This window comes from Dendropsophus ebraccatus, chromosome 1 (genome assembly GCF_027789765.1).
Source record: "Dendropsophus ebraccatus isolate aDenEbr1 chromosome 1, aDenEbr1.pat, whole genome shotgun sequence".
NCBI lineage: Eukaryota > Metazoa > Chordata > Amphibia > Anura > Hylidae > Dendropsophus > Dendropsophus ebraccatus.
In genome coordinates this window covers 180,251,832-180,266,761 of record NC_091454.1, presented here as the reverse complement: position 1 = coordinate 180,266,761, position 14,930 = coordinate 180,251,832, and the positions used below count along the sequence as shown (strand labels likewise).

General features: G+C 43.9%; 1 protein-coding gene across 10 annotated transcripts in view; it reads right to left on the bottom strand.

Annotated features, from left to right (window-relative positions):
• Positions 1-14,930, bottom strand: part of MEF2A (myocyte enhancer factor 2A) — a 97,793-nt gene that overhangs the window by 20,532 nt on the left and 62,331 nt on the right. The window lies entirely within an intron of this gene.

Sequence of the window (14,930 nt, the reverse complement as noted above, 5' to 3'; positions counted from 1 at the left end):
GGTGATAAATTGGCCTGTGTAACCAGAAATGTGGGGCCCAATCCGTTGTTTCTGCCATCATCAGTGGGATATGGCAGCGGCACACTTAAAGCACAGTGTGTATATTTCTTTCTGAGAATGTCAGGAAAAATACGGTCATGTCAACAATCATTTAGCCGATAGCTATAGTGAGTATGGCTGGCTTTACAGTGTTCGTCCTTTACAATGCACTGCATAAAATGTTATCAGTGACGTCCCCTGAAAGAAAGTCTAGGGAATCACTACCAGGCATGAAGGAAGTTATCCTGGTGACCATCAAGCACCATTACTGGCTGCCTCCACACAGTCAACAAGTCTTCCAACAGTTGAAAAATATGGATGCTAAAACGCATCCTGCGTATCCATATTTGTATTGTCAAATAAACATGTAAAGCAGGAAAAAAATATAAGAGTACGAATTTGGCGAGTCTTTCAGCAGCTTGTCACGAACCTGTATAGTTCATTAGGTCCAGTGTCTTCATATGTGGTCAATGAGAACAAGTCAAGAGGCAGGAGCGACTTGGCGGCAGCTTGTACAAGGCCTCTCTCTCTCTCTCTATAGCACATTAGCAGTAGGGATCAAATGAGGTGTATAAATTTTAGGTCCCTGCCATGCCTATATCTCCTTTGCTGTACACTGGACAGGATTATTCCACACTAGGAATCCCTGTACATTAACACAGGTTTATCTGTAAGGACAAAACTAAAGAAGAAAAATGAACAAAACTAAAGAAAAAAACAAAAAAGACAATCCAGCTGGCCATATAGTGGAGGAATGCTGTAATCTGCCACAAGGACAGGAGCGGTGTGTGAGACAAGGCGGCCTTAGCTTTCTCACAGGCACTCAGTGAGACAACAGATGATAACAGGCTCCCCCCTCACTGAGGGGACATCACACAAAGGTCACCGCTGCTCTGGAGGATTGTCAGGACACACGTGAAAATATTCGCACAGATAAGTTCATGGCCGCCTGAGGACACACAAGATACTATACTGGGATGGACGGGGAACCCTATAAAATATACTGTTGTATTATGGGGTAACCATGCGATGGAGTGCAGGGAGATAGACTCGGCTGAAGTATGAGGCAGTCCTGGAAAACATGGATCCAGCCCATTGCATGCTCGAGTTGTGCTCACCTCTAATTGCCGTATAAAAAGGACAGGCAACTTACAATGGAGACAGAAGGGAATTATGGAGTGTGCTTCAGCCATCAGTGGAGATCTGAACACAAATCCTGACCCGTCAAAAGTTTTGGCAAATAACTGGAACACTTTATGAAGCAAAAAAAAAAAAAAAAAAACTGGAGTTGGTGTTCAAAATCTTTTTGTTGAACAAAAGACTTAGGCCATCAGATGGCTATACATCGGAATACTTAACATTAAAGGATGAGATATGGACAGCCATAATGGAAATCTATAGGAATTAAAGGGGTTGTTCACCCCAATTTTTTTTCTTTCAAATAAACTGGTGCCAGAAATTTGTGATTTACTTTTAAAAAAAAATCTCAAGCCTTCCAGTACTTATAAGCTACTGTATGTCCTGCAGGAAGTGGTGTATTCTTTCAAGTCAGACACAGTGCTCTCTGCTGCCACCTCTGTCCATGTCAGGAACTGTCCAGAGCAGCAGCAAAACCCCATAGAAAACCTCTCCTGCTCCCCAGACATGAAAGAATACACCACTTGCTGCAGGAAGCTGATAACTACTTGAAGACTTGAGAATTTTTAATATAATTAAGTTACAAAACTCTGGCACTTTCTGGCACCATTTGATTTGAAATAATTTTTTTTGTGAACTACCCCAGTGTAAACCTAAGAATGGCCCAGATTTATCACAGTAACAGTGTGTATTCACGCTGTGTAGGCCAAGTCTGCACCATCTATTACTTGGCTTAGGCCAAAAAGGTGCACACAAATGTGTTGCTTAAATGGAAAATTTAAGACATACCTCTTCCCCACCCCTTGTCCAGCAAGGCGCAGGGACCTGCAGAACTACTACTTTAAAACAGATTTTTTTTAATTTTTTTTTTAACAAAGATATTAGCTAATACATTGACCACACTAATGGTGCGTTTACACAAAGCGATAATTGGCCCGATCGTACGATTAACGATGTCGGAGTAACGATTTTTTTTCATAACGATCAGCGTTTAGACGGTACGATATACCGTACGGAAAAATAGTTTTGCGATCGCGCGCCCGCAGCCCGGCCCGCCCGCTGCCCGGCCCCCCGCTCATCCGCAGCCGCCTGCGCCGGCTCGATCGCCACCCCCGCCGCTCTCATCGCCGCCCCCGCCGCTCTCATCGCCACCCGCCGCGGCTCCGGTGGCCCCCTCCCACCGCTGCCGCTCCGATCGCCAACCCCGCTGCGGTGCCCCCCCCCCGCTCCGATCGCCATCCCCCTCCCCCTCCGCCCCCCCCCCCCCTCGCCGCTCCGATCGCCCCCGCCGGCCCACGGTCATACGTTACCTGCTCCGCGCAGCAGGTCTTCAGCCATCCCGTCTCCGCTCTTCAGTGCACTGATTGGCTGAAGAGGGGAGGCGGGAATTTCAAACGGCTCCTCTTCAGCCAATCAGTGCTGCCATACATATACATATACACACACACACACACACACACACACACATGTATATATATACAGTGGTACCTTGGTTTGAGTGTAACTGTTTAAGAGCTCTCAGTTTTTCAAAATGGTGACTTGGTTTAAGAGCATTGCTTTGGTTTAAGAGCTCCCTGTACTGGGTTGGAGGGCGAGTGGAGGAGGGGCATGGCCTGCACAGCCGGTTCTACAGCACTGTACTCTGACCCAGGAAGTGTCCCTCACCTTCCAAATCATAATAGATCCACTTCAGGCTGGGGCTTGCATCAGGGGACAGGACTGTGGAGGTAATCTCTCCATAGCTGTAACCCCTCTCTCCCCGGACCGAGAGCTGCATGTATGTGCCCACATCTGCCCTGATCATTCCTTCATGTTCCCTGCAGTCTCTGTCCGCCCCTTGTGTTTCCCATCCTCTCCATTACTGTACAGTAACTTATAATATCACATATTCTGCTCTTTCTGAATGTTTGTTTCATTTGTTTTACGTGTTATTCAGAATAATAAATTATTATTTTTGGGGTGTGGAACCAATTGTCTGCATTTCTATAATTTTTTATGGGAAAACTTGCTTTGGTTTAAGAGTGGATTTGGATTACAAGCACGGTCCCGGAACGAATTATGCTTGTAAATCTGAGGCACCACTGTATATCCATACACACATTATATTATATTATATATATATATTTAGATATATTTATCCCTTGTTGCACGATAGTCGAGCAGTGTAATAGGCTCAGTAAGCGAGCGCCTTGTTTCCTTATGTGATCGGGTTGTAATATGGCCCTTATTCCTGAATTTTACACAGGTGTTTAATTGTGTGTTACATAGCAATTTACATAGGGAGGTGTGGTGTCCAAACAACTCATATTAGATTCATCGGCCATCTTACACATGGAAAATAATCATTGGGAATGACCTTCATGAACATTTGCTTAACCAGTTAATCGGCCTGTGAGAAAGGCCATTCTGCCAAGGAAACATCAATCAGGTTTTGTTAGAGGAAGACTTGGTATGTAAAATGAAAAACTTTTACACAAAGTGGATGAGTTGCAGGACCCAGGTAACACAGAAAGCAGCCATGTTATCTTTTGAGGCTTAGAAAGCTTTTCATTGTGTGTCCTGGGTACAGAACAAAACAGAGATCATAGCAGAATAAGAAAGACCCATCCATAATTTATATAAAGGAGTCAGGGCACAGGTAAGGATGGCGGGCACCCTGTCTAGGCCCCTTTGTCACCCTTTTATTCCAATTAGCTATTGAGCTGCTGGCTGTAAGTCTTTGGATAATAATAAAAGGGGATTAAGGTGAAAGAAAGATCTGAAAATCTATCTGCAGATGATCTATACAAAGGTCCATAATATTAACATAGCTGAGCAGAAGAGATGAACAGAGACCTAATGAAATCTCAGGTTATGAGGTAAATTGAATGACAGTGAAAGCAGTAATGATAGCTAAGATTGCATATAACTCAAGAAATATAATAAGAAGCAGCTCTGCAAGGAATACGTACAAAACTCTGATCAAACACAAGGACGTGAAAGTTGCAAGAGCTTTTTAAACCTTTTAGAAGAACCATAAGGATGAGCAAAAGGATGCAAGAAAGAAGAAGAAAGTTCACATACTAGAAGAAAGTGAGGTGAAATGACCCTCTTAAACCTACAGTACCTCCCTAAATGACATAACAATCATACGTAACAAAATATTCAACTGAAAACCCAATGGCAAACTCACTTCAAGGACTGGTACAGAATATGGCAGGAAATCGAGGCACACATGTGCTGGGTATCACACTGGCCACAGGTGCTGTATGACTAGAAGGCTGACAATGTTCGATCATCATAAGGGGTAACTCATAATTAAAGGGGATCAGCATGGAGGTAAAAGATGGGATACAGCGAGTGCTCTTCTCATCAGATAGGGGGTAAACATGTTGGAGGTTCACAAATCCAAAGGAATTTTGAAAAGGCTGCATAAGTGGGTGGGGAGTATAGGAAATAAAGGGGTACACAAGGGTTATTTTTTAATATATGCTAATTGTAATGTAATTAATATACTAAAAGGTATAAGTAGGCTATTCCTCTTCATGTACACCAGATTTATGTGCATGGAATGAACAAAATATAAAGGGCAAACCCCAGAGCTGCAGCTGTATTCTGTATATGAGTAGGATTATCCCCACAAGGCTGTCATTCTCCTCGGATATATTCCTGAATTCAGTAAAGACGCCTGTATATGTGCTTGACCGCCTGCCGCTAGACTTCACATTATCACTAAGATACTATTCCCTTGTCACAATATTGGAAGTGTAACAACAAGAAGTGTAACAGAAAACAGATGGGCAGCATCGGAGCTTGTCATAGCAATGGTCCAGTGGCTGCAAACCACAAAGACATCAAAAATATATAAACATTATTAATACAGTATAATATAGTATATGAATAACACAGGGTTACTCACTAACAGTAGATAGGCACAGTACTCTTCCTCCCCTGACTTCTGCATAGGCACTATAGCACGCTATGCCCAATACCATGTCCCACTTCAGTCAATAAACCAGCACCAGACTATAGGCTCCAGTCTCCTTATGCTAGGAGGAAGTCTGCGGACTGAATGTAGGAAACAGCTAAGCTGTAAGGGGATAGTACACAACTAAAGTGGCATGTATATATGTATTTTCCTATGTAAATGTTTAGCTTGTATTCACAAACAGGCTTTACAAATCCATCACGTCCATCAATACAAACTCTGATGTCATTCACGGTCGTGTTTGCATAAACAAAATACTTAGAAGCGATTAAAAAGGAGGGGACAGTACATAGATCCAGATTGTTGCCATGCAGGCCAAACTAAGCTCTCCCCTCTTCAGTCTATCCTTAACGCAGTAGCAAGACTCATCTTCCTCTCCAGCCATTACACTGACGTCTTCCCCCTGTGCCAGTTACTGCGCTCTTTACCCACTAAATACAGAATACAGTTCAAACCACAGCTGTGGAGTCAGAGTCGGAGTTGGAACTAGTTTTGGCTGGAGTCGAAGTCTGAGTTGGAAAAAACGTACCGACTCTTAGAACTATTTAAAATTGAGTTTTGAATTTTATAAGTTTTGCTCATCAATATATATTATCAGCAACATTCTAATAGGACACCGGCCCTATTAGATAAGGGTGGTCGAGGAAAAGCGTCCATTGTGTGGGGGGAGATCTGTGCGGTTCTCTCCCTGGATGCTGGATGATTGTATATGAGCAGCAGTGTAATATGAAGATTTCCTGTGTATTATAGAGGAGGAGGAGAAGACATACGTAGTGTAGCAGTAACCTCTGTCCTCTGTGTGGTGTTTTTCTTCAGTGTTCTATGGCTGCAGCAGGCTGTGTGTGTGTGTGTGTGTGTGTGTGTGTGCACGTGCTATAGCTGCAACAGGCTGTGTGTGTGTGTGTGTGTGTGTGTGTGTGTGTGTGTGTGTGTGTGTGTGTGTGTGTGTGCGTGCGCTATGGCGTGCTCCCGCACCCACAGTGACCCCTCTATATACCTATGTGTGACTTCTCCATATCACTGTGTGTGACCCCCTCTATATCACTATGGCTGACCTCTATCTTACAGGTATCTGGCATTGTTAGCAGTGTTTCTGTGTGTATGGTTAATATTTAGTTAGAAACATAGAAGACTGTCATCAGGAAAAGATCACCTGCTCCATCTAGTCTAGTTGTGAGTAGTTCAGGACATAGAAGCTGGAGACTAGCTGCATCCACTGCATTATATCTTTCCTCATTCCCTTAGAAGTCGCCCCAGGATAATTTAATACATTAGGGATAAGCTGCTGACCCAGCGTAATAAATAACTCCCCTGGTATATGACTGGCCATTTATGAAGGAGCAGAAAATGGAGTCCGAGTCGGGAGTCGTAGTCGGTCCTGATAAAATTCAGGAGTCGGAGCTGTGGCTTACCGACTCTACAGCCCTGGTTCAAACTCCTCACCCTGACCCATAAAGCTCTCCACAACTCTGCCCCTCCATACATCTCCACCTACCATCCTTCCCGTGCTCTGCGTTTCGCTAATGATCTTACACTAACATCATCCATAATTAGAACCTCACACTCCCACTTTCAAGACTTCTCTCGTGCTGCAGCAGTTCTCTGGAATGCCCTTCCCAAAGACCTCAGACTTATTTCCAACACCCACAGTCATGTCTTCAGGCTTGCTTATAACATTCCCTAATCTTGTTCCCCCTTCTGTTGTCTCCTCACTTTTTACTATATCTTCGACAGTTCCATGCACTTTATACGTTTTTCTTGTAACAGGACATTGGCGTGAAACAGTCTTATCCAGCTCCTTCCATGTAAAAAGCCTGGACTAGGGGCAAATAAAGCACTTGTGCCTTGTGTCACCCCCAGTTCGTAGTCTGTATGCTCTGTCGAGCAGGTCTCGTATTTATAATGTATTTTTATTTATTCTAATTTAATTTTATCATTTGTAATTGTAGCCTCTTTACTGTGTTTAAAAAAAAACAAACAAAAAAAAAAAAACAGTGCGCTACGGAATCGGTTGGCGCTATATAAATAAATATTATTATTATTATTAATAAAACCATACCCCTACACAGTCACCAACAGCTGTGTGATGCTGCCATGTATCTATATGGATCTACCTACATCTGTCTAGTACCTTGTATTGCATTAAAATTCTCCCAGAAACAGTTGATAGACAATGTTATTCTACACAGAGCCCTGTACCTTTCCATTTAGGAGGAAAATAATAAAACCAACTCTTTGTTAAGACATCTGTGCAGTCCTTGTAGAAAAAAGGACAAGGAGTTTTACTAAATGGCTGCACATATAATGAAATCCTTTATATATGTGAGTAATATTTACTAGAAATATACTGTGCAGCAAAAGTTGAGAATGAGAAAACATCCACTTGTAATTCTAACAGGAAGACAGAACTGACGTCAAAAGGCCATTTACTGAAGGTAAGTGCTCCTCTTCTAAGCGTTACCAGGAAACTAGCAGGACTGGATGGGTATTCATGTTTCTCTACAAAACCATGTTACCTTGTACTAGCAGAGGCTGCAACTAATACCTAACCCTTTGCTTGCCATGTCGCTGCAAGAGTCTCTCTCCAATGCAATGTGTCTGAGAATAGGGGATTTGGAAGAAGAATCAATTTAGAAGCCAAAACAAAGGAGAAGTATGCACCGTGTTCCAGGGGACGGATCTTAGATCCTTACTAGGTAACAAATCATTTAAACAGATGTCTTGAAAACTTACTTTGACAAATGAAGCCGTAAGAGACAGATAGCCTCTATGGTCGTGTCACATCCAGTAATGCAGTTTCTCTGTTCTGGTTAGGATAAAATTTGGTTTAATAATATTAGCACACCTGCAGGGCAGAGGAGAAGTAGCTGGTCAGTGGGATCCCCACCGATCAGGAGATGATTGGTCTCCAAAGTGAATAAAACAGCAAAGCACATGCTTCGTTCATGGTCTAAGACTTCTGTACATAGCCTGGTTCAAGCTTCATTGAGAATCAATAGTGGTGGCTTCTCCATCCTCCATATGCCCAAAACTCAATGGGCAGAGCCAACTTCTTTATCCTGGTAGGCAGAGGAATACCAGAAGGCTCTGATATATATTTACACATGGCATTTGTTGCAGAGATTTCTGTCATGGAAACCTGGCATCTGCTTATTTTATAGTATGGATTTCTGCAAATCCAATGAGAAAAGGACAGATGCAACAAAACAGCCACACGTGAACACATCTTTACACTCTAAGGGTACATGCACACTATGGAATTGCAACGGATTCCGCAGCATGCGGAAGCGTGGGTCTCCGTCCGTGTCATAGACTCCATTCTATGCACAATGAATTCCGCCGTCCGGCCAAAGAATAAACCTGTTCATTCTTTGGATGGACTGCGGAATCAGGAATTCTGTAGTGTGTACATACCCTAAGAGCTCCTACTACTGGATGAATGTATAAAACAAAATATCATAGGTGGTTTTCTCATCAGGATGACGCTTATACAAGCAGACGACTCAAGTTCAGCTATCCATCAATATTGACAGCAGAATACCTGTCTGGACATTTTGTTTGTAGGGCCCCTAGGAGCGGGATCTGTGGTGCTCCGCTGGTCAGCATTCTGAAATAAATTGCCTCAAATGAAACAAGCTATTTATTGAGGTTTAATAAATTATGAGGGAAAGTTTATCAAGGTGAGCATTTCTTTCACCAGTCTTATTGAAAATTATTCATGTTACCAAGCATGTTTTAGGATTTACATGTATCTACCATGTGTAACAATGGCTGCATCTCTATCTAAGGGTCTGTGCACACTGAGTAAAAGAGGCAGAAATTACAAGTGGAGAAATCCCATTGAAGCAATAGGACAGGCAGAATTTCAAGCGGAATCCGCCACACAGACTCCGCTCATAAATTCTGCCTCTTTTATGGGCCCTAACCTGGAAGAGCTATTGTGGGATCTAGGACAACATAGCAGAGATAAAGGGCCAAGAGGTCTGACACTCAGGGCCCTATTCCACGGGACGATTATCGTTCAGATTATCGTTAAGTCTTTCGAATATAAGTGATAATCGTTCGGTTAAATAGCAGTTAACGATTAATGACCGAACGAAATCGTTGATTATTTAGTAAGACCTGGACCTATTTTTATCGTTGCTCGTTTGCAAATTGTTCGCATTGAATAAGACGTCGTTCGCAGTATTGACGAACGCAATAGTGACGACAAGACGACCGCAAGAACGATCATAAGTAACGATTATTGTTCCATGTAAATGGGTGAACGATTTCAGGTCTTTCGCAATAATGGTTGTTTGGATCGTTTATCGTTAATTATGCGAACGATAATCATCCCATGGAATAGGGCCCTCAGGCTGCAGGCTGTATCCACACTGACAGCAGGGAGGCCTGAGTCACAGGGTGGAACACTCCGTAATAAAATGGTCGGCCCCACTAGGACAATTAATCTTTAACTGCTACTTCCCACATTAAAATTAAGAAAAAGATCACAGAATATTTATATGTCCCTGCAAAATGTTTAAATTTTTTCAATAAGACAAACACAGTTGAAGAAGACCTCCATCTCTTTGATAAATAGATGTGTGCGTATATCCCAGATATATTTATTACATACACACACAGGGTTTGTGAAATGAAACTGTCCCAAAACAGAGGGCTCTGGAAGGCAATCTGCTGCTCCAAGATAACGGACGCTTCAGGTGAATTTTTTAAATATTTTGTTTTTGTGTGGGTGTAAGCCAGGGGTGGGGAACCTCCGGCCCGCGGGCCGCATCCGGCCCCTGAGATGCGCGCCGCTCTGGAGGAGGAAGGAGCCGGCGCACACAGCATCCTCCGGTGTCTGTGACAGCTGCCGGACACCGGAGGATGCTGTCTATGCCGGCTTCTTCCCCAGTAGAGCGGTGCGTGTCTTCAGTCTCCTGCGGGCCGCGCGCGATGACATCATTTCATAGCGCGCCGCCTGCAGGAGAAAGACCAGCACAGAGGACCTGGGACAGAAGAGGACATGGGCAGGGTGGGAGAGGCGGTAAGGTGAGTGGGATGTTTATTTTTTTTATTTGGGGGTTAACTAGGCCACCAGGGACATGCCTGATGGGGGTTAACTAGGCCACCAGGGACATGCCTGATGGGGGTTAACTAGGCCACCAGGGACATGCCTGATGGGGGTTAACTAGGCCACCAGGGACATGCCTGATGGGGGTTAACTAGGCCACCAGGGACATGCCTGATGGGGGTTAACTAGGCTACCAGGGACATGATTGATGGTTGTTAACTAGGCCTACCAGAGGCATCACTGGGGGGGTTAACTAGGCTACCAGGGACATGACTTGGGGGTTAACTAGACTACAAGGGGCATCACTGGGGGGGGTTAACTACAATAGCAGGGGCACTAGGGGAACAATACTGTGCCTTGCCCCGGGTGCTGCAGACCCACGCTACTAACTGCCGCACACGGTATGCGGCCCTCGAATGATTTTATTAATGCCCGACCGGCCCTCGACATGGAAAAGGTTCCCCACCCCTGGTGTAAGCAATAGTGACCAATAGGTGGCGCTGTGCAGATCATGCTAGAAATGTTCAACGGGTCACCCTTTGTTTTTTAACAACACTCTCCATTCTCAAAGCCATGTTTTCCACCATTGAACAGCTTTTTCCAGGTTTAATAAAACATACTTCCACTCGTCTACTAATCTGTGGCTATGGTTTTGCACTTTAGTTCTGATTAAGTGAATGAAGCTGCAATATCACAGAACCTGGAGAGCGGTTGTGGCGCTGTTTATGCCAGAAAGTAGCTGTGTTTCGTTTTGCTCTAATCCTGAATATCCAACTTGAATTGCTACAACATGCAGATGACTGCTGTCCTTCAGATCTGACACTGGTCTGTCAGGGTAGACCTTAAATGTTATAAAAACCCATTAACCAGAAGTCACACAGGGTGAGATTGGGTGAGCGAGGAAGCCACGCCATTGGGAAATAATATTTGATCAGCTACACAGATACTGCTACAGCACCGCTGTGTGTATGAACATACAAACACACACAATGCAAAATATATATTCTTTTACCCAAGGAGGCTGACAGCAGGTGACTTTCTGGCATCAGACTGCTCATGAAATATACTTCCAACTGCATTCTCCAACCTGGTACAAAACTACAACTCCCATCTAATGTTGCACGATGCACCGAAATATCGATACTACTATCGATATTCCGGGCGAAAAAACAGTTCGATACCAGGATTTCCTGGTATCGAAACTTAATGTTAAACTGCGCTATTATGCAGTTTAGAATAAAGTATAGCGCAGAGAGCACGGCCGGCGGCCATTTGAGCGCCGGACGTGTTCTCTGTGTGCCGCCCCCTGCTCCCACCTGTCATCTCCTCGGCGCGCGCACCCTCTTCCCCCGTCGGCGCCAAATTCAAATAGCCGGCACATAGCTATTGCTTGTGCCGGCTATGTAACTATATAGATGCCGCTGACTACAACCTCCATCCTCCCCCCCTGATAGCAGGTGTGTTACATGACTAAAACCCCCATCCTAACCGATAGCAGTTGTGTGTTACATGACTACAACCCCCATCCTCCCCGATAGCAGGTGTGTGTTACATGACTACAACCCCCATCCCCCGATAGCAGTTGTGTGTTACATGACTACAACCACCATCCTCCCCCCTGATAGCAGTTGTGTGTTACATGACTACAACCCCCATCCTCCCCCATGATAGCAGGTGTGTGTTACATGACTACAACCCCCATCCTTCCCCTGATAGCAGGTGTGTGTGTTACATGACTACAACCCCCATCCTCCCCCCTGATAGCTGGTGTGTGTTACATGACTACAACCCCTATCCTCCCCCCTGATAGCAGGTGTGTTACATGACTACAACCCCCATACTCCCCGATAGCAGTTGTGTGTTACATGACTACAACCCCCATCCTCCCCGATAGCAGGTGTGTGTTACATGACTACAACCCCCCCATCCCCCGATAGCAGTTGTGTGTTACATGACTACAACCACCATCCTCCCCCCTGATAGCAGTTGTGTGTTACATGACTACTTCCTCCATCCCCCCCTGATATCTGAAGTGTGTGTTACATGACTACAACCCCCATCCCTGGCAGCTGAAGTGTTATTGTCCATACTACCTGTCACCTTCCTGATCAAGCACGGTAAACCGAGCAAGTGCAGAAACCACCCAGTTCAGTAGCACATAAAAACATGGTACTAAATAAAACTACAGATCGCGGCGCAAAAAATGCCCCCTCACCCCCCAGCCAGACAGGCGGAGAAAAAAAAAAAAAAAAAAAAAAGTGAAGCAGAGTTGGGCACGTTTTTATTTATTTTAAATAATGGGGACTTTATTTTTAAAGTAATAAAATTAGGTTCGTACTGACCTGAACCTGGGGGTGGGGGGTGTCATTTCTATTCTTGTGTTTGTTTGTTTTTGTTTCTTAAATATAATTTATTGAGTATCGAACTGGTATCGAGCATTGAAAAAAAAAAAGCTGGTATTGGTATCGATCTCAAAATTCTGGTATCGTGACATCACTACTCCCATCATGTCCTTTCCATCTTTGGCTGTCAGGGCATTGAGGGAGTTGCAGTTCAACAATTGCAAAAAACTACCCATCAAGATATGAAGAGAACAGTGCTTTGTCAAGTTTCTTATAGTTGGAGCTATCAAAAGGGGGAACTGTATGTTACATTGCCCCTGCAGCTGGTAATCTACTCCATCAAGCAGAACAGATCAGGTAATACATAATGACATTAACTTGCCACAGAGTAACTCCTTGTGTCCAGAGCAGTCAGCTCTCTGGAGATAACTAATAATCTGTGTCATGTGTAAGTCACGCCGGCATTGCTCAGTCATCGGAACGCCAGGTGAAAGTGATTTACACGAGAACGGGGTGGATGGTGCGGACCGACATCGCCCTTCTCCCTCCTCTCTGCTAGCTTAGCTCCAGTGATAAAATACTGTAATGCTACGTTTACACGGAGCGATAATTCGCCCAATTGATCGTTTAACGATTTTGAAGCAACAATTTGGTTTTAATAACGATCATCGTTTAGACGAATAAATCGTTAGAAAAATTGTAAGAATATTTGTTAATGCGATCGTTTTTAAGATCGCTTAAGCCCATCTTTTACATAGGGTGAACCTTTGAAAGACTGTTTACACAAAGTGATCTGCGAATTTTTAGCGAACGATGAACGACGATTAAAGAACATGTTGAAAGATCAAAATGAACGATTATTCGCTCAGCGCTTGACCGTTTGCTGTGTTTACACGTAACGATTATCGCTCAAATGCGATCGTTATTGTGAAAATTCGAAAGATAATCGTTCCATGTAAACGCAGCATAAGAAGTATATATTAGCCTAAATTTATCAATACTGTGTGAAATTCCAGTATTCCAGTAGGACTGTTTTACTATGGCTTACTATATCCATTTTTGGCTAGCTTTGGTCATTTTATGGTTGAAAAACAAGCCCATAATACATAGTCTGTTAAAGTACTGCCGCCACATCATTATCGGGCTTGGTTGGGGTCCGGATGTTGGCCTCTCCACTAGTCATAAAGTGATGGCATATCCTAGCAACATACCATCACTGTATGGGATGGGAATACAAGCTTGATACGTGGTTGTGTAAATTAAGCCGGCACTCTGTAGACATTAGTGAGTGGCCTCGGGGAATCCATGCTTTTCTCTGCTCCATTAATTATGGTGTGTTCACACATTGTGGTTATATTGCGGTGTTGCGAAAATTACAGAAAAAAAAAAAAAAGTAATAAATTAATAAGTGTTTATTTACATAGTGCCAGTACTGTACACAGCCTGTCATTGCTCCCCAATGGTGCGCACAATCTCTAGGTGTCCCTGGAGGAAAGTGCCCCAAACACGGGGAGAACACCCTGCCTCCATGTAGATGCTACACTACAAGTTAACAGAGCTAACCCCCAAGCCACCAAAGCATGTAATACAAAGGCCGCCTCTGCACAATTCCATGGAAAATTCCTCCTGTTTTTCAGCCCTGCTAAAATGCAGAAATTACACAACAAATTTTCAACAGAATAAGCGTGCTGCAGGTTTTTTGCAGTTCCCATTTAGGTTATATCTGTGGCACGTGAATAAAATTAGTAAAATATCACCCCCTTGTGGGACACTTGCTGACTTTACCAGTACAAATCAGCAGGTGGTTTTGCTGTAATATAATAAAAATTAGAGAAGGGAAAAATCAACACGTCAAGAAAAAAAAAACCTTAGCCTGAGCTCTCACATAGTATGTGTATGGTCCGTCAAAACCAGCAGTGGGTCAAAATACACAAAAAGGGGTGCAAGTTTCCCTAATTATTACAACCTGTAAGGCTCCACGCACATGGAGCAAAACTGGCGGAATTCCGCGGCGGAGTCATAGAGAGAGGAGGCGCACGAGCCTCCCATAGACTCCCATTATGACACGGAGGCTGGCGGGATATTCCACCAGTTTTGTTACGTGTGCACTGAGCCTAAAGCCACTTTATGTGATGCCTTATTCTTTAATACTATTGAAATGAGGCGTTAAGCTTCTTTAGAAATACTGGTAAACTGTCAATTCACAAAATTAAAATAAAGTCCCACCAAATTAAAAAAAAAGTTAAGAAGGCAGGGGGTGCAGGAAAAAAAAATTAAACTTACTCACCCAAGTGCCCCACTCCCATGCCCCTTTGACAGTTGCCGATGTCCTGCAGTTCTGCTGGCTGCAACGTCATGTCCCTGGCTGAGCAATTTCCTGCTCAGCCAA